This window comes from Pongo abelii, chromosome 4, assembly GCF_028885655.2.
Source record: "Pongo abelii isolate AG06213 chromosome 4, NHGRI_mPonAbe1-v2.0_pri, whole genome shotgun sequence".
Taxonomy (NCBI): Eukaryota; Metazoa; Chordata; class Mammalia; order Primates; family Hominidae; genus Pongo; species Pongo abelii.
In genome coordinates this window covers 106,163,658-106,189,950 of record NC_071989.2, presented here as the reverse complement: position 1 = coordinate 106,189,950, position 26,293 = coordinate 106,163,658, and the positions used below count along the sequence as shown (strand labels likewise).

General features: G+C 36.0%; 1 pseudogene; it reads left to right on the top strand.

The window, feature by feature from the left end:
* Positions 1-513: 513 nt before the first annotated feature.
* LOC100443493 (keratin, type II cytoskeletal 8-like) overlaps positions 514-26,293 on the top strand; it is a 56,938-nt pseudogene continuing 31,158 nt past the window's right edge.

Below are 26,293 nucleotides of genomic sequence, written 5' to 3'. Positions count from 1 at the left end.
GACTGGGAAAAGAGAGATTAATTATTACTTTTATCTTTATTCAGCTGCATCTCATAGTCTTCCTTTTTATTTTTATCTTGCACTTCACTGTTTTCTCAAGAACTCTCATCTCTGTGGAGGAAAAAATGTCAATATTTGTGCCTGTACCTAACAGTTGTCTGGGTCTACAGCTCTGAATTAAAACTAATATACCACACACCCAAAAGATGAAGTACTTATATCACCTTTGCAGGCAAAGTATTCATGTCTATAACCACAAATCTAATCATTTAGCTGAGGTGCTAAGTGGCAGTTTTTGAAAATCTATAAGGAATTTCTAGAGAAAAGGATATATTTAAGAATAGCGCACTTCTAATTTATATAATCGTTCTAATGTTCATGACATTTAAAAAAATTTGAAGGCTGTGATTATTAATGGTTGTGAAATTAATTTAGTGTTATGATAAGCATTTTTAAAACATGAAATAAAATAGTATTTAACAGAAAATGTCAAAATTAGTGGTGCATAGCAAGGATAGGTACTATGTAATAAAGCTTTTGATTCATGTTTTATATATGTTTGTTTTTGTGTGGGCCACGCTGTAATATTGCCTCTTATCGTGGGTCATAGTTAACATTTTTGAAAACTACTGATATTTTGGAATACAAATCTTAAAGTATAAAACGATTTTCCACCGAGAAGCAGCTTCTCTGCTCCTTCTGGGATCTCCCTCTGGTTTGGCCCACCCGCCTGCCTCCACTCCTGCTTCCACCTCGTCCATCAGGGTGACCCAGAAGTCCTACAAGGTGTCCACCTCTGGCCCCTGGGACTTCAGCAGCTGCTCCTACATGAGTGGGCCCAGTGCCCGCATCAGCTCCTTGGGCTTCTCCCGAGTAGGCAGCAGCAGCACCTTCCTGAGTGGCCTGGGTGGAGGCTATGGTGGAGCCAGCAGCATGGGAGGCATCACCACCCACGTTCAACCAGAGCCTGCTGAGTCCCCTTAACCTGGAGGTGGACCCCAACATCCAGGCCATGCGCACCCAGGAGAAGGAGCAGATCAAGACCCTCAACAACAAGTTTGCCTCCTTCATAGACAAGTTACGATTCCTGGAGCAGCAGAACAAGATGCTGGAGACCAAGTGGAGCCTCCTGCAGCGGCAGAAGATGGCTCAGAGCAACATGGACAACATGTTCCAGAGCTACATCAACAACCTTAGGCGGCAGTTGGAGACTCTGGGCCACGAGAAGCTGAAGCTGGAAGTGGAGCTTGGCAACATGCAGGGGCTGGTGGAGGACTTCAGGAACAAGTACGAGGATGAGATCAATAAGCCTACAGAGATGGAGAATGAATTTGTCCTCATCAAGAAGGATGTGGATGAAGCTTACATGAACAAGGTAGAGCTGGGGTCTCGTGTGGAAGGGCTGACTGATGAGATCAACTTCCTTAGGCAGATATATGAAGAGGAGATCCGGGAGCTGCAGTCCCAGATCTTGGACACGTCTGTGGTGATGTCCATGGACAACAGCCACTCCCTAGACATGGACAGCATCATCTCTGAGGTAAAGGCGCAGTACCAGGAGATGGCCAACCGCAGCCAGGCTGAGGCTGACAGCATGTACCAGATCAAGTATGAGTAGCTGCAGACGCTGTCTGGGAAGCATAGAGATGACCTGCAGCGCACAAAGACTCGGATCTCTGAGATGAACTGGAACATCAGCTGGCTTCAGGCTGAGATTGAGGGCCTCAAAGGCCAGAAGTTTCCCCGGAGGCTGCCATCTCAGATGCCGAGCAGCGTGGGGAGCTGTCCGTTAAGGATGCCAACCGCAAGCTGTCCGAGCTGGAGGCTGCCCTGCAGCGGGCCAAGCAGGACATAGCGCGGCAGCTGCGTGAGTACCAGGAGCTGATGAACGTCACGCTGGACCTGGACATTGAGATTGCCACCTATAGGAAGCTGCTGGAGGGCGAAGAGAGCTGGCTGGAGTCTGGGATGCAGAACATGAGTATTCATCCATAAGAAGACCACCAGCGGCAATGCAAGTGTACTGACCTCGGCCTATGGGGGCCTCACAACTCCCAGCCGCAGCTACCGCCTGGGCTCCAGCTTTGGCTCTGGCGCGGGGTCCAGAACCTTCAGCCGTACCGGCTCCACGAGGGGCGTGGTTGTGAAGAAGATTGAGACCCGCGATGGGAAGCTGGTGTCTGAGTCCTCTGATGTCCTGCCCAAGTGACAGGTGCGGAAGCCCCTCCCAGCCTACTCCTCCTGCAGCTGCCCCAGAGCCCGGGAGGGAGGCCGTTATGCAGAGTAGCCCAGCGAACGGGGGACCCACCTGAGGCTCAGCCCTAGCCCTCAGCTCACCTGCCAGGGAGTTTACTGCCCGGGGACCCCCCTTGCCCATTTCTCCAGCTGCAAAACAATTTAGTTGCTTTTTTTTCTTTTGTCCAAAATAAAACCTCAGGTAGCTCTGCCAGAAAAAAAAAAAAAGATTTTCCAGTTAAGTAATAATTTTCTGAATAATTTTTCCCCCAAATTAGAAATAGTTGGTAATAGAAAATGGAAACAGATTATATAAGTAGCTGCAAGAAATTTCACACTCATGTGAATTGTTCTATGACCTGTAGTTATGTACAAAATAAAAGTTCATAATTTCAACATTAGCTCCAAAAATGATATAATTATTGACCTTAGGATAACAATATCAACACTTCCTATGCAGGTCTCTTTATCTAAAACTATATAAGAAAAAAGTAGTAGTAAATATCTTTTCAGAAGATTGCTGCAGTATGTGACAGAAAATGACTAGAATGACTTGTGGGTACAGCATATTTAGCATTGCACAGCAGTATGCTTCAGTTAAGTTCCTGAGAAAGTTACGTTTATTCCTTATGTATGTTTCTCTGCCAACAAATTAATTATCCACCTTTTCAATGCAGTCCAAAGCAAACTATATTTTATGACACAAAGTCATTAAAAACTATGATCCAGGACAATACCTACAAAATGAAAGTAAAAATAAGAAAGAGAACATCAAAAATGCTTGTTAGAGTAACACTTTAATGAATTCAGTATAATAAATTTTTCCCATGGCTTGTGATATTTGCATTAATTACTGCATCAATAATCTTGCATAGCAATATCTGGCTACATGGAATTACATGCTTTGGGGTCTGCTCCTCATTTCATACCCTGATAGTCTCAGATTTCTAGTCATCCTATCCTTTAACAGGGTAGCAATAGTTGATGATATTGACAAACTTTCAAATTATGGTAGAATAGAAATGTAGAAAGAGCAAATTTAAATTTAAAACCATATCCATGTTCTAGTAATTGATATAAACACCTGGAGTTTGAGCAGTGACTTGCTAATTAATTCCTATATAACTTGGATTTTTCCTGCACATTTGCAATCTACATTTCAATGCAAATTAATTCAGTTCAATCCAGTAAATATTTGTTGATTCTCACTTAAATAGCAAGCACTGTTATTTTGCTGTTATGCTTCCTGCTCTCAAGGTGTTTGTAATCAGGAAAAAGAGATAAGCAAGCACATAACTCAGAAATCAAGGCAGAATATGCTTAATGCCTTGGAAAAGATTACCAATAGAGTGCTTTAGAATGCTTATTCAAACAGAAAAAGGTAGTAGCATGAGTTTTGACAGATACTATATATCTCAGAGGGGGTATTGTAAGGATTAAATGCAACATATAATCTAGAGGGAGCAACTGAGACAGAGTCTCAGCAAATATTAGCTATCGTTATTTTCATTTTTATAGTTGCTGCTATTTTTATTTTCCAGTGTAGCTTATTTAAATAAGAATGATCACATTTGTGTAGCTATCTGCATTTGCTATTTTGATTGCCTTGAATTCACTGGGTCAGAGAGCTGACTAAATCAATTATATTGATTTCAAATCAATACACAAGTAGGGCATGGTAGATTTTTAACACCTGCAGTGCATTAGTTGTACTTGGTTGTTGCTATCACCACCTCTTCCGAATTTCACAAGAAACTTCCTGTTCAGGTTTGTTGGGATTTCCAAAAGAAGAAACATATCTGGGAGTGAAAATTATTTCCTTGGTTTTCCTAGAGACTTCATTGTTCCTGTTGACATTCCTCTCTCCCTAAGTTGAGGAATTTCACAGCAAACTTTCCTAGCTTGTGAACTCCTCCATTCCTCTTAAAGCTTAGCCGCACAAAGATCACATGATAGCTCATCAGAGGACTGTCTGCTTTGTCTGTGATATCCAGCTTAAGGGCCTCTGGAGGCTTGTCTTTGATTTTATAATTATTATAACTATAGTTGAAAACATGTTTTGTTTTGTTTTTCTATCTTCTCAGTTAAACATTTTGGGGAGTAGGAGGAGCTTATCAGTTACTTAAACACTGAAATGTTTAATGTTCAGTTGCTATTATGCATTTAAGGTGTGGCAATGCAAAAATCGCTCTTTCTTTAGTGGGCTGTGATGAATGTCCCTATGTGCTTCACAGAGTATGAGCAATCAAATCTCACGTTACCTCTTTGAAAATGAAAACCGGTTTCTTTATCTCTGTTCCACATAGAGTCTGGCAAAGTTAATTCTCAATCAAGGTATCGGAAAGACTAGATGAAGCCAATGTATTATTTTTTATTTACTCCTGTCTTTGTATTTAATGCAAAATATGTGTAAGATAGTAAATTTGGCTAAGAAATCATTGCACTGATCAACTTAAGAAAAATTCCAAGGACTTTCTCTCTCTCCATCATTTATTGTGATAATGCCAAAAGTTGTTGGTGTTTTTTAATGAATGACATTCTTTGGGGATATTCAGATTGTTCCATGTATGTCTTGGACAAATATTCATATTTTCCATTTAAAGGCAAAAAGGATGTATCCTAGGAAATAAACAGATATATAGCAAGGTTCATAGGGTTGCATTTTAACCTCCAATTAGATTGCTCTGATAGGAGACAGTTCTGTGTGATTCAGAGAAGAGATCACTAGAACTCAGGAATGAGACTAGTTCCAGATTTGCTACTCCCTAGTTGACTTTAGACAACTCTCTTATTAATTCCATATAACCTCAATGTTCTCATCTGTGAAATAAAGAAGTGCATCCAATAAACCTTGAGGCTGCCTGTGGGCTCTATAATTCCACAAATCTGACAAGCTATTACTAGAAAGATAAAATTAACCGGGCATTGGAATTGTATACAATATCTAGCACATGCTAAAGAAAAAGACAAGGTAGGGAACTTGAATTATTAATTTCTCAGATATACTGAGTATTTACTATGTCTGTGACATTGGGCTAGATGGTGTGTGTGTGTGTGTGTGTGTGTGTCTTGAGTGTGGCAGGAATCCTAACCTTAAGGGGCTTAGAATCACCCAGTGAGGAAGACTAAGTGTTTGCATGAGTAATCCTCATGCTAAATACAAACAAGGAACCTTCATTTTTAGGAAATTAACTAGGCAATTGAGGCACAATTCATTTTATCTTTTTAAGACAACCCTTGATGTTCTGTGATAAATGGCTCAATCTAAAATTACTTCAGAGTGAAAATAATTTTACTGCATATCAAAGCATCACAATTTGCAGGCAAAATGTGTGGGTGTGCCTGTTTAAAAAACAAGTAATTAGGCCAGAAAACTCCTCTTTTTGGTTCTGCCTTTCCTGAAGACAAACCAATCCCAATCCCTGATTGATGATAATTTGTAAAACAGGTGGTAGGGCTGAACAGACGGATTAGGGATAGGTGTTAATGAAATTCACACTGGTGTGTTTTTATAGGAAACCAGAGAGGAAATGGCTGGAGTTTGGGGCTGCTGGGTTCTGTTAGGTAAATTTTTAGCTTTGATTAATGATGCTACCAGGCAACATTTTCTAACCACATATAACATGTTAGAAATCTATATCTTCACATAGGCTCCTCCTATTTCTATTGCAAATTGTTCATAGTGTCCTCATTTCTGAGGCAGCCAACTCATGTCTTGAGTTAAAAGATTACAATATGAACCTATGAAAAATAATAACTACAACAACTTTTCAAGACATAGACAGTATGATAACATATAGATAGAAACAACAAAAAGTTAAAAAGTTGGGGGGATGAATTAAAGTGTAAAGTTTTTATCACTTTTCTATTTGCTTGTTTGTTTGTTTTGGCAATTAGAGTAAAATTGTCAACAGTTTAAAATAATGGGCTGTAAGATGTTATTTGCAAGTCTCATGGCAACTTCAAAACAAAAAAAATACAACTGATACACAGAAACGAAAATCAAGAAATTAAAACACACCATCAGAGAAAGTCTTCTTCACAAAAAAAAAAGAAAGGAAGAGAGGAGGAGAAGACCATAAAACAATCAGAAAACAAATAATGAAATGGCAATAGAAAGTTCTTACTTATCAATGATAACATTAAATATAAATGAGCTAAAGTCTCTAATTAAAAAATAGAGTAGCTGAATGAATTTCAAAAAAAAGACCCAATGATCTGTTGCCTACAAGAAGCTCTTCACCTATAAAAACACATGTAGACTGAAAATAAAGGGATTGAAAAAGATATTCCATGTCAATGCAAACCAAAAAAAGAGCAGAGTAGCTATACTTCATCAGACAAAATAGATTTCAAGACACAAAGTATAAAAAGAGACACAGAAGGTCATTATATATGATAAATAAGTCATTTCAGCAAGAGGGTATAACAATTGTAAATATATACACACTCAACACTGGAGCACCTAGATATATAAACCAAATATTATTAGAGCTAAAGAGAGAGAAAGACCTCAATACAATAATAGCTGGAGACTTCAACAGCCTTCTTTCAGTAATGGACAGATCATCCAGACAGAAAAGAAATAAAAAAATTGGACTTAATCTGCACCATAGACCACATGTTTCTAATAGATATTAATATTTACAAAACATTTCATTCAATGGCTACAGAATGTACATTCTTCTACTTAGCACACAGATCATATTTAAGGATAGACCATATGTCAGCCCAAGGAACAAGTCTTTAAAAATTAAAAAAAAATCATATCAAGTATCTTCTCTAACCACAATGGAATAAAATTGGAAATCATTATCAAGAGGAGGGTGACAGACCAAAATGGTGGAACAGAAGCCTACAGAGTTTGCCTGAAAGGAGCACCAAATTTCAACAACTATCTGCACAGAGAAAAGCACCATCACAAGAATCAATATCAGGTGCAGCAATCACAGTACCTGGATTTAACTTCACATCACTGAAAGAGGCATTTAATTGGGTAGGAGAGACAGTCTTGTTTTGCCAACACTACCACTCTCCTGTCCACCAGCAGTGGGTGTGTGGTGTGGAGAATGAGTCAGAATTCTCTCAGATAAATTTAACAAAGAGATTGAAATATTAATAATTGAAAAGGGTCAAACAGAAATTCTAGAAAAATGCAACTGACATACTGAATAATGCATCAAAATATCTTAATAGCAGAATTGATTAAGCAGAAGAAAGAATTAGTGAGTTTGAAGACAGATTATTTGAAAATACACAGTCAGAGGATACAAAAGAAAAAAAATCATATCTATAAGACCTAGAAAATACCCTCAAAAGGATAAATCTAAGAATTATTGGCCTTAAAGAGGAGGTAGAGAAAGAGATAGGAGTAGGAGTTTATTTAAAGGGATTATAACTATTTAAAAATTTATATGGAACCAAAAAAGAACTCTAATAGCCAAGAAAATATTTGAAAACTACCAATCTGACAAGGGATTAAAAACCAGAATATATAAGGAGCTCAAACCACTCTATAGGAAAAAATCCAATAATTAGATCAAAAAATGTGAAAAAGATCTGAATAGACTTTTCTCAAAGAAGATATACAAATGACTAATACTATATGAAAAGATGCTCAACATCATTGATAATTAGAGAAATGCAAATCAGAACCACGATGAGAAATCATCTCACCTCAGTTAAAATGGTTTTTATCCAAAAGATAGGCAGTGAGAAACGATGGCAAGGATGTGGAGAAAATGTAGCCATAGAACACAGTTGGTGGGAATGTAAATTAGTACAGCCACTATGGAAAAGAGTATGGAGGTTTCTCAAAAAATAAAAATAGAACTACCCTATGACCTAGCAATCCCACTGGTAGGTATATGTTCATAAGAAAGAAAATAAATAAATCGAAGACATATCTATGCTCCTATGTTTATTGTAGCACTATTTATAATAGCCAAGCTTTGGAAGCAACCAAAGTGTCCATCAACAGATAAATGGATAAAGAAAATGTGATACATACATGCAATGCAGTACCATTCAGCTATAAAAAAGAAGAAAATTATGTCATTTGCAACAACATGGATGGAACTGGAAGACATCATATTAAGTGCAATTAACCAGGCATTTCTTCTTTGCATATTCTTCTCATTTGCGGTAGCTAAAAATTAAAACAATTGAACTCATGGGAATAGGGAGTAGAATGATGATTATCAGAGGCAGGAAAGGGAAGTGGGGGGTAGTGGAGCATGTTAATGGGTGCAAAAATGTATTTAGATAGAATGCATACAATCTAGTAGTTGATAACACAACAAGGTGACTTAAGTCAACATAAATGTATTGTCTATTTACAGATTACTAAATGAGTATAATTGGAATGTTTTTAACATGAAGAAATGATAAATGCTTGAGGTGATGGATACTCCATTTACTCTGATGTGATTTTTATGCATTGTGTGCCTGTATCAAAATATCTTGTGTACCCCATAAGTATATACACCTACTACGTATCTATAAAATTTGTATTATTCCAGTTGCTCCCTGTCAGAAATACATTTTCTCAAGAATTATGCCTGCCATCTTAGAGAAAAAGTGTCTAGTGTAATTGGTCTCATGGTTTAATTCAAATGCCCATATCAAACCATATGCTTAACAGTGTTACTACGTCTCCTAATCAGAGGCTTAATCAAAGGGTGATAAAGGGTATTTTCAAAACTGAAAATAAGTCATAAGGCTTTTGGTTTTTTGGCTTGGAATCTCTGAGAAGTAATAGCTAGATCTTGGAGAGAGGTTTGATTGGAAGAGAGGAGGAAGAAAGTGATCCTTTTCTGTAATTTACTAATTATTAGCATCAGGTTCTGTGATTTATTGTCTATTTGATGTCTAGCACTGTGCTCTGAACTAGAATGCATAGTTTCTTTCCATATATAACCTCTAATATAATCTCCCATAATTTTAATTTTAATTCTTGTTGATAACTATTGGTTCAAAAATCATGGTAAAACTTGAGAAATTCAAAAAACAGTGTCAATCTTGGTATTATAGTAAATTATGAGCCAGACGAATCCTTTATTTTCATTTTTGTCTCTTAAAAAGTCATCTGTATCTAGTAAGAAATTATAACACTGTCGAAGAGAATACATACAACAAAACAAATGCCCACTTCTTATCTTTAGTCCTTTAGTTTTCTCTCTGAAGTCAACCAGATTTTGGATTCTTGTGTATACATATTCAGAGATATTCTAGTCTCTCCAAGCATCATGTATGTAAATATCTGTATCTTATACTTTCTTTTTTCCCACTTAGTAGTATCTGATTCTTACTTTTGTGCACTTTGTTTTTATGTTTACTTTTTAAAAAAACTTGGCCTATCTCGGTATATATACAGTATACACATATACATATATGTATATTTATACACATATATACAGTATATATACACAGAGAGATACATATATATGTATATATACACACATATACAGATATGTATATCTTTCATGTAACAGTTATATAGTATTTCATTATATACCTGCACCATGATTCAACTGACTTCCTACTGATGGACATACCAACTGGTGAACAACACTGTTTAAGGTTAAGAAAATGCAACAGAGCTTCATAGGTGGGGATACTGGGTCATAAGTCTATCTCTGGGTTTGATTCTTTATATTCCATGTGGTTTTGAGTCTATTTTACTGTGTTTCTGTGCTTCTCCCTATGTTTTTTTCCCATTTGTCTGTTTCTTTCTGTCTACACAAATACATTTCTAGTCACTAATCCCTTTTTTGTATCTCACAGTTATGTGGACATACTTTAGAGTTTAAGTGTGGAATAGCGGGAAGCGTGGTGAGTGGAGGTGGGACTCAGTTCTGGTTCTGCCACTAACCAGATTTCAGACATTTTCTTTTTATACCTAAAGCCATTAATTTTCCCATTTGTTGAGCTACATAAACTTTAAAGCTCCCCTTTCTATTATTTTGTGCATTTTTTTTGTTTTCCTTATCTGTTTATTCAGTCATCATTTAATAAATTTTATTGAGAATATTCTATTCATCAGGTCTTGTGGAAAGCACTTATCAGTGGGGGAAATTGTAAAGATAAATGAAATATTTCTTGGTTTTGACTCAATCCCATGGAAAACACAGATAGAAACAAATATGTACATTGCATGTAATCGTATTTATAAAGGAAGTTTTAAGTTCCTATTTTCCTAATTTTTAAAGTGGAGCAATGGAATATTGATAGGCATTTATTTAAAACTTCCTTTTTAATTGTAATGGAATAAATATTTCCTGAGGATCATTTGCCCTCAATAAAACAAATACAACAATTTATGATTGTATTATTTCAAAAAGGGAAGTGCTCAAGATTTTGCATAATGGGGAATTTTGTATTTTAACTGCTTCTTTTCAGTTCTTATTCATGTGTAGCAATTCACATGCTTGATAATTTGGGGAAACAGATGCATATCTCATTCTGATTAGTAAGGGATAGATGATGTGCCACATATGGGTTGAGTCATAGACTGGCCATGAGGGAGAGACCTTTTCTGCTACTGATGGAAGCAAGGGTAAGAAAATAAGATCTGGAGCTCACTTAGGCTCCTTACTACATAGGGGCAGGGACAAGATGCCAGAATGGTAAAGAGAAAAACAAAAAACACCACCTTTATGGGAAAGGTAAAATGTAATGCTTTCTTGGAGTCCTGCTTCATTTAAAACTAAATACAGAGAATCTGTTCAGAGCTATTTGCATTCTTCTCTTCCATCAACTCTGTGCTACTAACCTATATCAGATTCTTTAAAAAAATATTTTAAATGGTAAATATTTAATTGAGAAATTAATATTGGTATTCAAAAAACAATGTAACCCCATTTATAGGAAGGTTTAGATAATGAAAATGTGAGTGGGAGGACATTTAACATCCCATTGGCTGAAATATCATTAATATTTTATTTCACATAGTTTTGTTGTTATTGTCATTTAATTTTGTTTTTCTCCTAAGAAAAACTGAGAAAATGACTTGTAAGTTTGAAGGCTAAATATATTTCTGTGGGCAAGATGACTAATCAAATTAAAGATGAAAGTGTATCAATCCATCTATACATTGCAAGAACAAAAATAAAAAATTGCCTTTTATCTACTTTAATATTTAAATTATAAAATTTAACATATAGAGATGAACATTATGTAAATGTAAAATCTTTCTGAGCCTTAGTTTTCTCATCTGTAGAGTGAAAATAGTTACAATAACATGAATATATATCAGATAAGATTGTTATGAGAAATAAATAAAATTATGGATTTTTAATGCTTAGCATAATGCCTGACACATGATTAGTGCTCAATTGTATTTGATATTATTAGGTGATATTCATAATCTGCTGAACCTGAAGAATAGAACTTGTTCCAGAGCAGGGAAATAAGACTGAATATGACTAATAAATAGGTGTTACTTTTAGGATTTGCGTAAGTTAAAGTACAAGTGCATTACTCTGTTGAGAATGGATGAAGGAATTACTTCTGTGCCTAATTTCTGAGGAATTAGTGCTTTATTATCTGTTCTCAAAGGAGGAGTTTAAGTGGGGGAATTCTGAGCATATTGGGGAATTTCTATATATTATCTTTCAATAAAATTACATGTATTTTGTCAAACTTGGGGAAATATTTTTGGATGTACCACATTGCATAGGTGCATTTTAAATATTAATTTTTAACAGGATTCCATTAAAGCCAAACTTCAACTGTATACATACATTTTTGACAAATAGCTGCAGCTCTTTCTCATCTTAGGAAATGATAGGGTAGAGGTGCTTACTAAAAACTGACAAATACAAACAGCACCCTTGCTCAGGAGCTCCCTCAAGTTTAGCAACAAAAATGTAAACAATATCTTCTAGAATTGGCTCCCATGTCTATTTAATGTTTATTAATTGGACTCACCTTTGCTTGAATCCTGATCTTTGCCCAGTCGTGTTCTTTCTTCTCACTAGCCCCAGCCTTTTCCTCTCTTTCTTGTTTTTCCTACCTTTCTCCCTCCTGCAGTGAAAAAAGCAGTAAGAAACTTCCCTCTAGAGACCCTCCACTCAAACGGCCATATGGGTTTAATGTATAATGCATGCAAAGCAGCGTGAGTTGCAGATGATTCAAAAGAGAAGCCTCTGAGGCTGGGCTCAGGAGGCATTCTTTAATAATAATTAGAAAATCAAAGAGCATCTTACTGTTATTCTAGTCATTTGACTGTAATGTAATAACCTTGGCCCAAATAGTGCCAGGGAGTAATATACCGCTATAATGCAACCTTCTCAACACAATTATTGTGCAAATGCACTTATTCGTAAGTAATAGGTTCATTGTCTTTAGAATTTCCTACTTAGATTTGACTAGAAATCTATGGACACCTCTCTAACTTGAGATGTATCACTAAGGTCTCAGGCAGACACAAAATAATTCGAGGTTTAATTTAGATGTTAATTTTTCAGTAACATATTAAGAAACTATTTTGGGAGAGGCAATTAGGGCAAGACTTGGGCATGGTCTTTCAGCTAGTGATGTCAACTTTTAAGAGAATGTCTTTTTTCTTTGCTTCTGGCCCAGGGATAAGATTTGAAATTAAGACTTGTGAACTTTTACTTTGCCACCATACTCCAAATTTTTACACTTAATCAGGGGTTTTAAAAACCCTAAAAAGTAGTAGAATGTAGAAATATTTATTGGGCACTTAATATGAGTAATGAGCTCTTGGTAAGTTATGAACAAACAAACAAACAAAGCTCTTCCTCAAATAAATCAGTGTGCATGACTTCACTTTTGATGTCTACAAGGAAAGTTCTGCAATCCTTTGGCAAATCTTACTGGAGATACGTTATTTATTGGGAAAAATTGGTCCAGAAGTTTTCTAAGGTGAGCAAAAATACTGGGGACAGTTCATCTCATTTACCAAGGAGCTGCAGTCAAGGCTCTCTGGATATTTTATGAATAAAGATATAGGCATAATTACTTTGTAAGGTTCTAGGGCTATGACATTTCATCCAATTTTAGGAATATTCCATAAAAGAGAGGAGACTGAATGTTTAAAAAAATCAGAGTTTCTTTAAGCTGAAAGGAAATTTAGATGGCACAGATTTAAAGAATCATTGAACTTAATCTGATGTAGGGCCTAGATAGTAGATAGCATGGTCCTCTTATATTGCACATGAAAGAACTGAGGACAAGTTATCAACCATACACTTATTATATGGGACTCATCAGGTGGACATTCAACCTCGGCTTAAACACTTCCAGTGACAGAAAGGTCACTTTTCTTGTGGCTACTATCCCAGTATTGAATGTCTTAAATTGTTATGCAAATTCTTATGCAAATTTCCATATACAAATTTTCCTCTTATAGAATTCGCTTTTCATCATTTTTTGCTCAGCGTGTCAGAAAGCGAATCATAAAATGATGTTATCAAAAATTGACCTCTTTAGCATGTAATTTTTGCTAGCACAATGATATTTTGCTGTTGCAGCACAAATCCATGGGAAAGAATAGATTGTTGATGATGTTTGGAAAACTTGTTCTCTATATAGAGTACCTTACAATGTATATCTAATTAAATACCTACATGTGAAAAGTGATTGTATAAAGTAAGAGAAGATAATTCAGGAGAATATATTTGTGATTTAGGAGCAGGGAAGGAGTTTTTAAACACAACCTTTAAACTGTAAAGCATAAGAAGAAAACTGATCACATTTTTTATCAGAATTAAATATCTGTTCAATGAATGACATCACAGACTAAGATAATGCATAGGTAACAGGATGACAAAAGGAGGGAATCATTGGTAATATCTACAAGTAATAAAGCATTAATAACTAGACTAGAAAAGGAATTCTTGCAAATTAACAAGAAGCTGACAGAAACCCCAATAAAAAATGGGCATGAGATTTGAAAGGCAGCTTACAAAGCGGCGTCTCAATATCCAGAATCTACAATGAACTCCAACAAATTTACAAGAAAAAAACAAACAACCCCATCAAAAAGTGGGTGAAGGACATGAACAGACACTTCTCAAAAGAAGACATTTATGCAGCCAAAAAACATATGAAAAAATGCTCACCATCACTGGCCATCAGAGAAATGCAAATCAAAACCACAATGAGATACCATCTCACACCAGTTAGAATGGCAATCATTCAAAAGTCAGGAAACAACAGGTGCTGGAGAGGATGTGGAGAAATAGGAACACTTTTACACTGTTGGTGGGACTGTAAACTAGTTCAACCCTTGTGGAAGTCAGTGTGGCGATTCCTCAGGGATCTAGAACTAGAAATTCCATTTGACCCAGCCATCCCATTACTGGGTATATACCCAAAGGACTATAAATCATGCTGCTATAAAGACACATGCACACGTATGTTTATTGCAGCATTATTCACAATAGCAAAGACTTGGAACCAACCCAAATGTCCAACAATGATAGACTGGATTAAGAAAATGTGGCACATATACACCATGGAATACTATGCAGCCATAAAAAATGATGAGTTCATGTCCTTTGTAGGGACATGGATGAAATTGGAAATCATCATTCTCAGTAAACTATCGCAAGAACAAAAAACCAAACACCGCATATTCTCACTCATAGGTGGGAATTGAACAATGAGAACACATGGACACAGGAAGGGGAACATCACACTTCGGGGACTGTTGTGGGGTGGGGGGAGGGGGGAGGGATAGCATTGGGAGATATACCTAATGCTAGATGACGAGTTGGTGGGTGCAGCGCACCAGCATGGCACATGTATACATATGTAACTTACCTGCACGTAGCGCACATGTACCATAGAGCCTAAAGTATAATAATAATAATAATAATAATAATAAAAACAAAGCGGCGTCTCAAGAGGTTAACAAGCAAAGAGATGCCCAAATTCATTTGTAATGCTGAAAATGCAAATCAAAAGAATGATGAGCTATGTTTTTATACCTATGCTCCAGGCAATAAGTAGAAAGCTAAACAATGCCAACTATTGACAAGTTTGTAGAGGTATAGGTATCCATATTTATTGCTGGTGGGAGATAAAACTAATGTATCCACTCAGAAGGGCAATATGAGCTCACTTATTCAAATCTATGTTCTCATACTTTATGTCTAAATTATTTATTTCTTCAATATATATCCCAAGGAAAGTCTCACACAGATTCATTAGGGGACATGTACAAGGATGTTTATTGCTGTATTATTTGTGGTGGTGGGAGTTTAACCAATCATCACTGGCAGAGAAGACAATAGAATATGTTGGGTGTATATTATGAAATACTATATAGTGGTTAGAAATAATAAATTATATTCATATAGCAAATATAGATGGATTTTAAAAACACAGTGCTTAGTGAACACACGAAAACACTATTTACCTAAATGAATTCATATATTAGAAATCACAATTGGAATTCATGCATTTAAAACAAAAAAATCACATTTTTATAGTTAAATATATAATGAAAACTAAACACATTGAACAGAATGAAATGACTGCCTAGAGAGGGAGTAGTGAATAGCGTGTAGGAAAGGAAATAAAAGGAACCAAATAAAGAAAAGAGACTTTTTTAATAGTCCAATGTAATAACATGCCCTGACCTACACAGCCTGATTAGCTCAACCCTTTGCATCTGAAGGCCAAAGGAAAAAGATACCTCATAACAATGCCTTGAAGAGTCTTTGGAATCATGCCAAAAAAAAAAAAAAAATTCCTAAACATATTTAGCATCAGTGACATTTTATCATAATCTAAATATTTGACATTAGAATACTGCATGTAAATATAGGGAACTTGAAATTATCCAAAAATATTTTGGCTAATCAAATATTGTGGCTAATTGTGAAGTTTTTATTAAACAGGTATATTTAGAAAGAAAAAAGCTACAAAGCTTACTAATAAAATGTTGAACATTTTTTCTTGTCACCTTCCCACTATATTTTTCACTGTTTTGCATTCTTAACCTTATTTGGGAACTGGTCACTTTTCAATTGTTATACCTCTGATTCTCCAGTTTTTTTTTCCCCTACTATGCTGTATGTAACAGGCCAGAAGCCTGTTTTTTTAAAAAAATCCTGTTGTTGTTATTATTATTGTTATTTAACCATTTTGGAATGGAGCCATTTCTAAATTACTTCCTGTTCAGGAGCAGAAGTAAATGCTGGTAGGCATTTGACAGCATGAATGTAGTGTGGGTTCCTGGGCAAGTGACGTGGGCAGTCACATAGGGCTTCATTCTCAGAAGGGACCTGGGCTCGTTTTCAAGCTCTGTAGTCACCACCCTGAAATTTTTAATAATGTTTTTAACAAGGGGCCCCACATTATCATTATACACTGGACCCTTGCTCTCAAATTGTATAGCTAGCCCTGCAGAAATAAATGCAGAATTAAATTTATTTAACAGTGCTTTGTTGAACATCTCTCATGTACTAGGCACTGGCAACTCAAAGGTAAATAAGGAATTCCTCTTCTCTTTGGAAGTTCATTATAACAAAGGAGACACACATATCAACAACTAATTTATAGGGCAATACATATTCACGATTGTGAAAGCCTGCTTCCTATGAACATATTTTTGTTTGTTTATTTGGGAGGTGTGGGGATTTGCAAATGAACAAAGGAGTTAGAAGTGTTTGTTTCACATAGATGCATAGAATCAAACAGATATTAGAATTAGTTCATTTAAAACACAATGGAAGTAAATCATTCCTATCCAGAAATGCTCTGTAATTTCATTTGAAATTAGTATTGAATGTTATTTCAAGGAGAATTTCTGAAATACCAAGCTACTTAGTTTTTGTTTTTTAACTAAATGGTAATTTTGATAGCAAAGAAAAACTGGGTCCAATTTCCCTGGCTTTGTTGATGCATGTCTTCAGTGAATTTATTTCATTTCCATTGAATTTTCAGTTTCTAATTTCTGATTTTTCTCTTCCATGCTCTCATTAATTAATCTTGTAGGCTTCTCTTTGTTTGCAAAATCTGATTTCTAAAGTTTTGATCATCACAATTGTTTTTTAGCTCTTCCAGTGAATTTGTAATACATTAAACCTCTTATTTATCCATGTAATTCTCACTTGAACCTCATTAAGCATTCTGGCTCAAGAACTAGAATTGGCTCAGGGGTGAACGAATGCCATAGCTTTTCTCTAATTCTCTTCCAGAGCTAAGTTCTACCAGTATTTGAAAACCAAGATGGTACGTATTGCATCTATCATCCAGTTAGAATATAAAACTCATTTAAAACCACACATTTATTTTTGACATAGAGAGAGAGAAAATAATAATTTTGTTTTCAAAAGCAATGAATGAAAGCTTAGAATCTGTTCTTAGTTTCACTCTCATTGGGCTTTTTGGTACAAAACAGCTAATATACTCCTACCTCATTTTGCTAAGTTTTGTCATTTTTCTAATTTGAACCATGATGTTAGCTGGACTAATTTACTTTAAAAAATTAAAAATAACCTTATTGAGGTATAATTTACCTACAATAAGCATTTCTAATTATTTTCATTTGTTGCTGAAGGTTTCCCTCTGACATCATTTCCTTTAACTTTGTTTAGCATTTCTAACAGCATAGGTCTGGTGTACACACATATTTTTAAATTTTTTTTCAGTTTTTCTGAAAATGTCTTCATCACTTCTTTATTCTCAAAAGATATTTTCACTCGTAGAATTCTGAGTTGGCAGTTTTGTTTTTTCAGTACTTTAAAGATGTTGTTCCCTGTCTTCTAGCCTTCATGCTATGTGATCGGAGAAAGCTTCTGACCATTCAAGTCTTTCTTCCTCTGTATGTAATGTTGTTTCTTATTCTCCTTTGCTTTTGAAATATTCTCTTTGCCTTTAGTTTTCAATAATTTGATGTGTCTAGGCTTGGCTTTCTTAATATTTCTGCTGTTTGGGGATTTGGACATCTCGGATTTATAATTTCATATATTTACCTAATTTGGTAAAACTAGGTAAATATATAAATTTATATATATATATTTAATAGTGAGACATGAGTTTTATATATTTATAGACATTATTTCTTTGAATATATATGTGTATATGTGTATATACACATATATATTCAAAGATTCAAAGAAATAATGTATATATATGTGTGTATGTATGTTTGTGTATATATATATAAAACTCACATCTCACTATTCTCCTTCTGGGACTCCAATTACCCCTTTGATATTGTCCTACATAATCTTGAGACTTTTAAAATTTATTTTATAATTTTTTTCTTTTTATCAGAATTGATAATTTATTTTGATCTATTATGTACACAGATTCCTTCCCTTGTCATCTTTATTCTGCTATGAAGCTGAATTTTAAATTTTCACCTGTTAGATTTTTTCATTCCTAGAATTTCCATTTGTTTTTATTAGGTTGCCTATTTCTGTGCTATTTTCCATCCATTAGTTCATTATATGAATATTTTTCTTGTTCTCATTGAGCATAATTATAGTTGCTTTAAGTCTTTGTAACAATTCCAACATCTGGGTTATCTCAGAGTTGGGCTCTGTTTATTGCTTTTCTTTGAGATTTGGTAACATTTTTCTGGTCTGTGAATGTTGAGTAAGTTTGGATTGTATCTTGGACATTTGAGACTCTGTAATCTGCTATAAAATATATTCTAAAAACTGTTAATATTTACTGACCAGCTTACGCCTGTGAAGAAACGGCCCAAGAGTGAGGAGAGAATTACCAGAAATAATTAGAGGGAACAGTGCCTAATGCCCAGGTAGGGCTTGGAATATTGCTTTGTCCTATCAGCCACAATGGAAAAATCTCATAATACATGAGCAATGAAGAGAGTACTCAGAATGGTCTTGCCTTGTTTTGGGGAAATAATTAGCCCTAGACTGAAACCGTTCTGCTCTCATCTGTCAAATCTTAAAAGCAAGATGTATAAAGATCAAATTATTTCCAAATTACTTAATTGTGTCCCAAAGCAAAATATTTATAGAAATACAACATGTCTAGTTCGATAAGGTAAAATTATAATGTCTGGCATCTAACCAAATATTACCAGGCATAAAAAGAAGCAGAAAAATAGGATCCATAGTGAGGAGAAAAACAACTCAATTAAAACCATCCTGGGACTGACACAGATGTTAAAATTAGCTGACAAGAACATTTTAAATGTTTTATATAATGATATTCCATACAGTTAAAAAATTTAAGTAGAGATATGGAATACATAAAAAAGATTGAAATTAAACTTCTAGAAATAAGAAGTACAATGCCTCGTATATATGTGTGTGTGTGCACGTGTGCATGCACAGACACATATATATATATAGGAATCTGAAATAGGATGCAAAAAAAGAAACAAATTACAACAGTCACAAATAAAATAGGAATAAAATTAATCAAGGAGGTTAAGGACATATACCTTGAAAACTCCAAAACAATGATTGAAGAAATTGAAGAGGACACAATTGAACGGAAAGATATTCTGTGTTCATGGATTGGAAGAACTAATATTGTTAAAATATTCATACTACCCCAAGTGGTCTATAGATTCAATACAATGACATTTTTCATGAAAAGAGAAAGACAATTCTAAAATTCGTATGAAACCACAAAAGACCCCAAATAGCCAAAGCAACCTTGAGCAGAAAGAACAAAGCTGAAAGCATCACCTTACCTTATTTTAACATACACTACAAAGATATGGTAATCAAAACAGCATGCTGCTGGCATAAAAACAGACATATATACCAATGGAACAGATTAGAGAGCCCAGAAATAAACCCACAGGTAACAACCAAATGATTTTCAACAAAGTTGCCAAGAACATACAATGAGAAAAGAACAGTCTCTTTAATAAGTGATGTTGGGAAAACTGGATATTCACATTCAGACTTTTATCTCACACTATATACAAAATTCAACTCAAAATGGATTAAAGACTTATATGTAAAACTTGTGAATATAAAATTACTAAAAAAAATAGAAAAAAAAGCATTGTGATACTGATCTAGGGAATGATTTTTTGGATATGATCCCAAGCACAAGCCACAAGAGCAAAAATAGACAAATGAGATTGCATCAAGTTATTAAGTTTCTGTAGAACAAAGGCAACAATCAACAGAGTGAAGAGACAATCAACTGAATGAGATAAACTATCTGCAAATCATACATCTGGTAAGGGGTTACTATTTAAAATATATAAGAAAGTCAACTCAATAGCAGGAAAACACATAACCTGATTTAAAAATGGGCAAAGGACCTGGCTAGATAATTTCTTCAAAGAAGACATGCAAATGGCTAACAGGTAGATGATAAAACTCTCAGCATCATTAATTATCACAGAAATGCAAATGAAAACCACAAGATATCACTTCACACCTGTAAGAATGGCTGTTATCAAAAAGATGAAAAATCACAGGTGTTGGCAAAGATATGGAGAACAGGAAACCATTGTATCCTGTTGGTGGGAATGTAAATTAGTGTAGGCATTACAGAAAACATAATTTCAAAAATTATACTTAAATTAATTTTTAAAATTTGATTAAAAAATTAAAATTAGAACTATGATATGATCCAGCAATCCCACAACTGTGCAAATATCCAAAGGAAATGAAACCAGTATGTGGAAGAGATATTTGCATTCTGACGTTCCTAGCATTATTCACAATAGCCAAGATCTGGAATCAACCTAAGTGTCCAGCAAATAAATGGAGAAAGAAAGTGCTTTTTAAATATATATACGTATATATACACACGTATACACACACACGTATATACACACGTATACACACACACGTATATACACACGTATATATACACACACGTATATACACACGTATATATACACACACGTATATATACACGTATATATATATATACACACACATATACACAAACACACAGGAATACTATTCAGGCATAAAAAAGAAAATCATGTCACTTGTGACAATATGAATGAACCTTATGCTGTACACAAAGGACATTATGTTAAGTAAATAAACCAGACAGAGAAAGACAAATGCTGCATAATCTCATTCATATGTGGAATTTTTAAAAGTTGAACTCATAGAACTAGAGAATAGAGTGGTGGTTCCCAGGGACTGAGGGTTGGAGGTGGGATTTGGGCATATGTTGGTCAAGGGATACACAATTTCAGTTAGATAGGATGAATAAGTTCAAGAAATCTATTGTACATGTTGACTATATTAATAACAATATATTATATTCTTGAATATATTATATTCAAGAATATATTATATTCTTGAAAATAGCTAAGACAGTAGATTTTAAGTGTTCTCACTACAAAACGTAAGTTTATGAGCTAATGCATATGTTGATTAGCTCAATTTACCTGATACTTGAGGATGTGCCCTGTATCAAGGGAATATCACTATAGTGGCACTTAAGAAATACTAAACTTAGCTCACTGAAGTCACAATTACAGATATTTCAACAGCTAAAATTTTTTAATGCCATGGAAATATGTCGACATCCCATGAGTGGTCTCCAGCAAAAGAATAGCTCTCACTTCTTGGGTAAGTTGATCCAAGATAGAGTATCTATTGCTCTACAGACAACTTTCTTGTAATGTCTCTAGTTTAAGCACCATTGTTATTACCGAGTACCGGACATGCATCTTGAGTACATGAGAGAATGTGCTCAAAACATTCTTGCCATTGGTTTGCCAATGGACAGCTACTATTGACACAGGCACCAATTGTGGTCCATTAGTGGAGGTCATATGTTATAATGTGAAATCCCAAATTAGAAAGCATGGTCACCTACAGAAAAGAAACTAATGTGACTGATTTTCTCAGCTGCAGGTTGGGGCTTGGCAAGCATTTAATCTTCATTAAATACAAAAGTACAGTTGTTTACCTTCATGGCTAATTTAGTAAGAGGAGGAACGCTAATAAACTTTTGAGGTTCATGGATATTTAGGGCTTAATATAAAGTGGCTTTATCTATGAGACCATTTTTCTGTGTTTGAATCTTGACTACAATTTATTAGCCATATGATCTTGGTTAAACTATTTTACCTCCTTACTTATAAAATAGGTCTAATGCTACCTATCTTAGAGAGTTATGAGGATTGAACGAGTTATATAGATAAATGTACTTAGAAGAATGCTTGATTCACGGTTAGCATTTAATAAATATTAACTATTATTATTGCTGTTGTTATTATTATCACCAGATAAGCTTAGGAAATGTTTTGAAATTTCCCTACAACCAATACATAACTGCTGATTTTTCACAAATTGTGAAGTTTATAAAAATAAATCTCTATATTTAATGTACATGTATATATTCCACACATATATTTTAGTATTTATTTCTACATTTATGACTTTATTTATCTTTACTTTCCTTTTCCCAGAATTATTTCTGAAGGTCTTTGAAACAAGGAAGATACTGTGTTTTATAAATATATTCAAAGCATTCAAAACATAGGTGTTCAATACATAGTTGTTGAATAAAATTGTATTCAGGGGGGTGGAGCCAAGATGGCAGAATAGGAAGAGCTCAGGTCTACAGCTCCCAGCGTGAGCGACACAGAAGATGGGTGATTTCTGCATTTCCATCTGAGGTACCGGGTTCATCTCACTAGGGAGTACTAGACAGTGGGTGCAGGACAGTGGGTGCAGCACACCATGCGCGAGCCAAAGCAGGGTGAGGCATTGCCTCATTGGGGAAGCCCAAGGTGTCAGGGAGTTCCCTTTCCTAGTCAAAGAAAGGGATGACAGATGGCACCTGGAAAATTGGGTCACTCCCACCCTAATACTGCGCTTTTCCAACGGGCTTCACAAACGGCACACCAGGAGATTACATCCCGCACCTGGCTCGGAGGGTCCTACGCCCACGGAGCCTAGCTAATTGCTGGCACAGCAGTCTGAGATCAAACTGCAAGGCAGCAGCGAGGCTGGGGGAGGGGCACCTGCCATTGCCCAGGCTTGATTAGGTAAACAAAGCAGCCGGGAAGCTCGAACTGGGTGGAGCCCACCACAGCACAAGGAGGCCTGCCTGCCTCTGTAGTCTCCACCTCTGGGGGCAGGGCACAGACAAACAAAAAGACAGCAGTAACCTCTGCAGACTTAAATGTCCCTGTCTGACAGCTTTAAAGAGAGTAGTGGTCCTCCCAGCATGCAGCTGGAGATCTGAGAACGGGCAGACTGGTTCCTCAAGCGGGTCCTTGACCCCTGAGCAGCCTAACTGGGAGGCACCCCCCAGTAGGGGCAGACTGACACCTCACACGGCTGGGTACTCCTCTGAGACAAAACTTCCAGAGGAACGATCAGGCAGAGCGTTTGCGGTTCACCAATATCCGCTGTTCTACAGCCACCGCTATTCTGCAGCCACCGCTGCTGATACCCAGGCAAACAGGGTCTGGAGTGGATCTCTAGCAAACTCCAACAGACCTGCAGCTGAGGGTCCTGTCTGTTAGAAGGAAAACTAACAAACAGAAAGGACATCCACACCAAAAACCCTTCTGTATGTCACTATCATCAAAGACCAAAAGTAGATAAAACCACAAAGATGGGGAAGAAACAGAGCAGAAAAACTGGAAACTCTGAAAAGCAGAGTGCCTCTCCTCCTCCAAAGGAACGCAGCTACTCACCAGCAATGGAACAAAGCTGGATGGAGAATGACTTTGACGAGCTGAGAGAAGAAGGCTTCAGACGATCAAACTACTCCGAGCTACAGGAGGAAATTCAAACCAAAGGCAAAGAAGTTGGAAACTTTGAAAAAAATTTAGACGAATGTATAACTAGAATAACCAATATAGAGAAGTGCTTAAAGGACCTGATGGAGCTGAAAGCCAAGGCTCGAGAACTACGTGAAGAATGCAGAAGCCTCAGGAGCCGATGCGATCAACTGGAAGAAAGGGTATCAGTGATGGAAGATGAAATGAATGAAATGAAGCGAGAAGGGAAGTTTAGAGAAAAAAGAATAAAAAGAAACAAACAAAGCCTCCAAGAAATATGGGACTATGTGAAAAGACCAAATCTACGTCTGATTGGTGTACCTGAAAGTGACGGGGAGAATGGAAACAAGTTGGAAAACACGCTGCAGGATATTATCCAGGAGAACTTCTCCAATCTGGCAAGGCAGGCCAACATTCAGATTCAGGAAATACAGAGAATGCCACAAAGATACTCCTCGAGAAGAGCAACTCCATGACAGATAATAGTCAGATTCACCAAAGTTGAAATGAAGGAAAAAATGTTAAGGGCAGCCAGAGAGAAAGGTCGGGTTACCCACAAAGGGAAGCCCATCAGACTAGCAGCGAATCTCTCAGGAGAAACTCTACAAGCCAGAAGAGAGTGGGGACCAATATTCAACATTCTTAAAGAAAAGAATTTTCAACCCAGAATTTCATATCCAGCCAAACTAAGCTTCATAAGTGAAGGAGAAATAAAATACTTTACAGACAAGCAAATACTGAGAGATTTTGTCACCACCAGTCCTGCCCTAAAAGAGCTCCTGAAGGAAGCACTAAACATGGAAAGGAACAACTGGTACCAGCCACTGCAAAAACATGCCAAAATGTAAAGACCGTCAAGGCTACAAAGAAACTGCATCAACTAATGAGCAAAATAACCAGCTAACATCATAATGACAGGATCAAATTCACACATAACAATACTAACTTTAAATGTAAATTGGCTAAATGCTCCAATTAAAAGACACAGACTAGCAAATTGGATAAAGAGTCAAGACCCATCAGTGTGCTGAATTCAGGAATCCCATCTCACGTGCAGAGACACGCATAGGCTCAAAATAAAGGGATGGAGGAAGATCTACCAAGCAAAGGGAAAACAAAAAAAGGCAGGGGTTGCAATCCTAGTCTCTGATAAAACAGACTTTAAACCAACAAAGATCAAAAGAGACAAAGAAGGCCATTACATAATGGTAAAGGGATCAATTCAACAAGAAGAGCTAACTATCCTAAATATACATGCACTAAATATATATATCCTAAATATATATGCACCCAATACAGGAGCACCCAGATTCATAAAGCAAGTCCTGAGTGACCTACAAAGAGACTTAGACTCCCACACAATAATTATGGGAGACTTTAACACCCCACTGTCAACATTAGACAGATCAACGAGACAGAAAGTTAACAAGGATACCCAGGAATTGAACTCAGCTCTGCACCAAGTGGACCTAATAGACATCTACAGAACTCTCCACCCCAAATCAACAGAATATACATTTTTTCAGCACCACACCACACCTATTCCAAAATTGACCACATAGTTGGAAGTAAAGCACTCCTCAGCAAATGTAAAAGAACAGAAATTATAACAAACTGTCTCTCAGACCACAGTGCAATCAAACTAGAATTCAGGACTAAGAAACTCACTCAAAACTGCTCAACTACATGGAAACTCTGCTTCTGAATGACTAATGGGTAAATAATGAAAGGAAGGCAGATATAAAGATGTTGTTTGAAACCAACGAGAACAAAGACACAACATACCAGAATCTCTGGGACACATTCAAAGCAGTGTGTAGAGGGAAATTTATAGCACTAAATGCCCACAAGAGAAAGCAGGAAAGATCCAAAATTGACACCCTAACATCACAATTAAAAGAACTAGAAAAGCAAGAGCAAACACACTCAAAAGCTAACAGAAGGCAAGAAGTAACTAAAATCAGAGAAGAACTGAAGGAAATAGAGACACAAAAAACCCTTCAAAAAATTAATGAATCCAGGAGCTGGTTTTTTGAAAAGATCAACAAAATTGATAGACCACTAGTGAGACTAATAAAGAAGAAAAGAGAGAAGAATCAAATAGTCGCAATAAAAAATGATAAAGGGGATATCACCACCGATCCCACAGAAATACAAACTACCATCAGAGAATACTACAAACACCTCTACGCAAATAAACTAGAAAATCTAGAAGAAATGGATAAATTCCTCAACACATACACCCTTCCAAGCCTAAACCAGGAAGAAGTTGAATCTCTGAATAGACCAATAACAGGCTCTGAAACTGTGGCAATAATCAATAGCTTACCAACCAAAAAAAGTCCAGGATTAGATGGATTCACAGCTGAA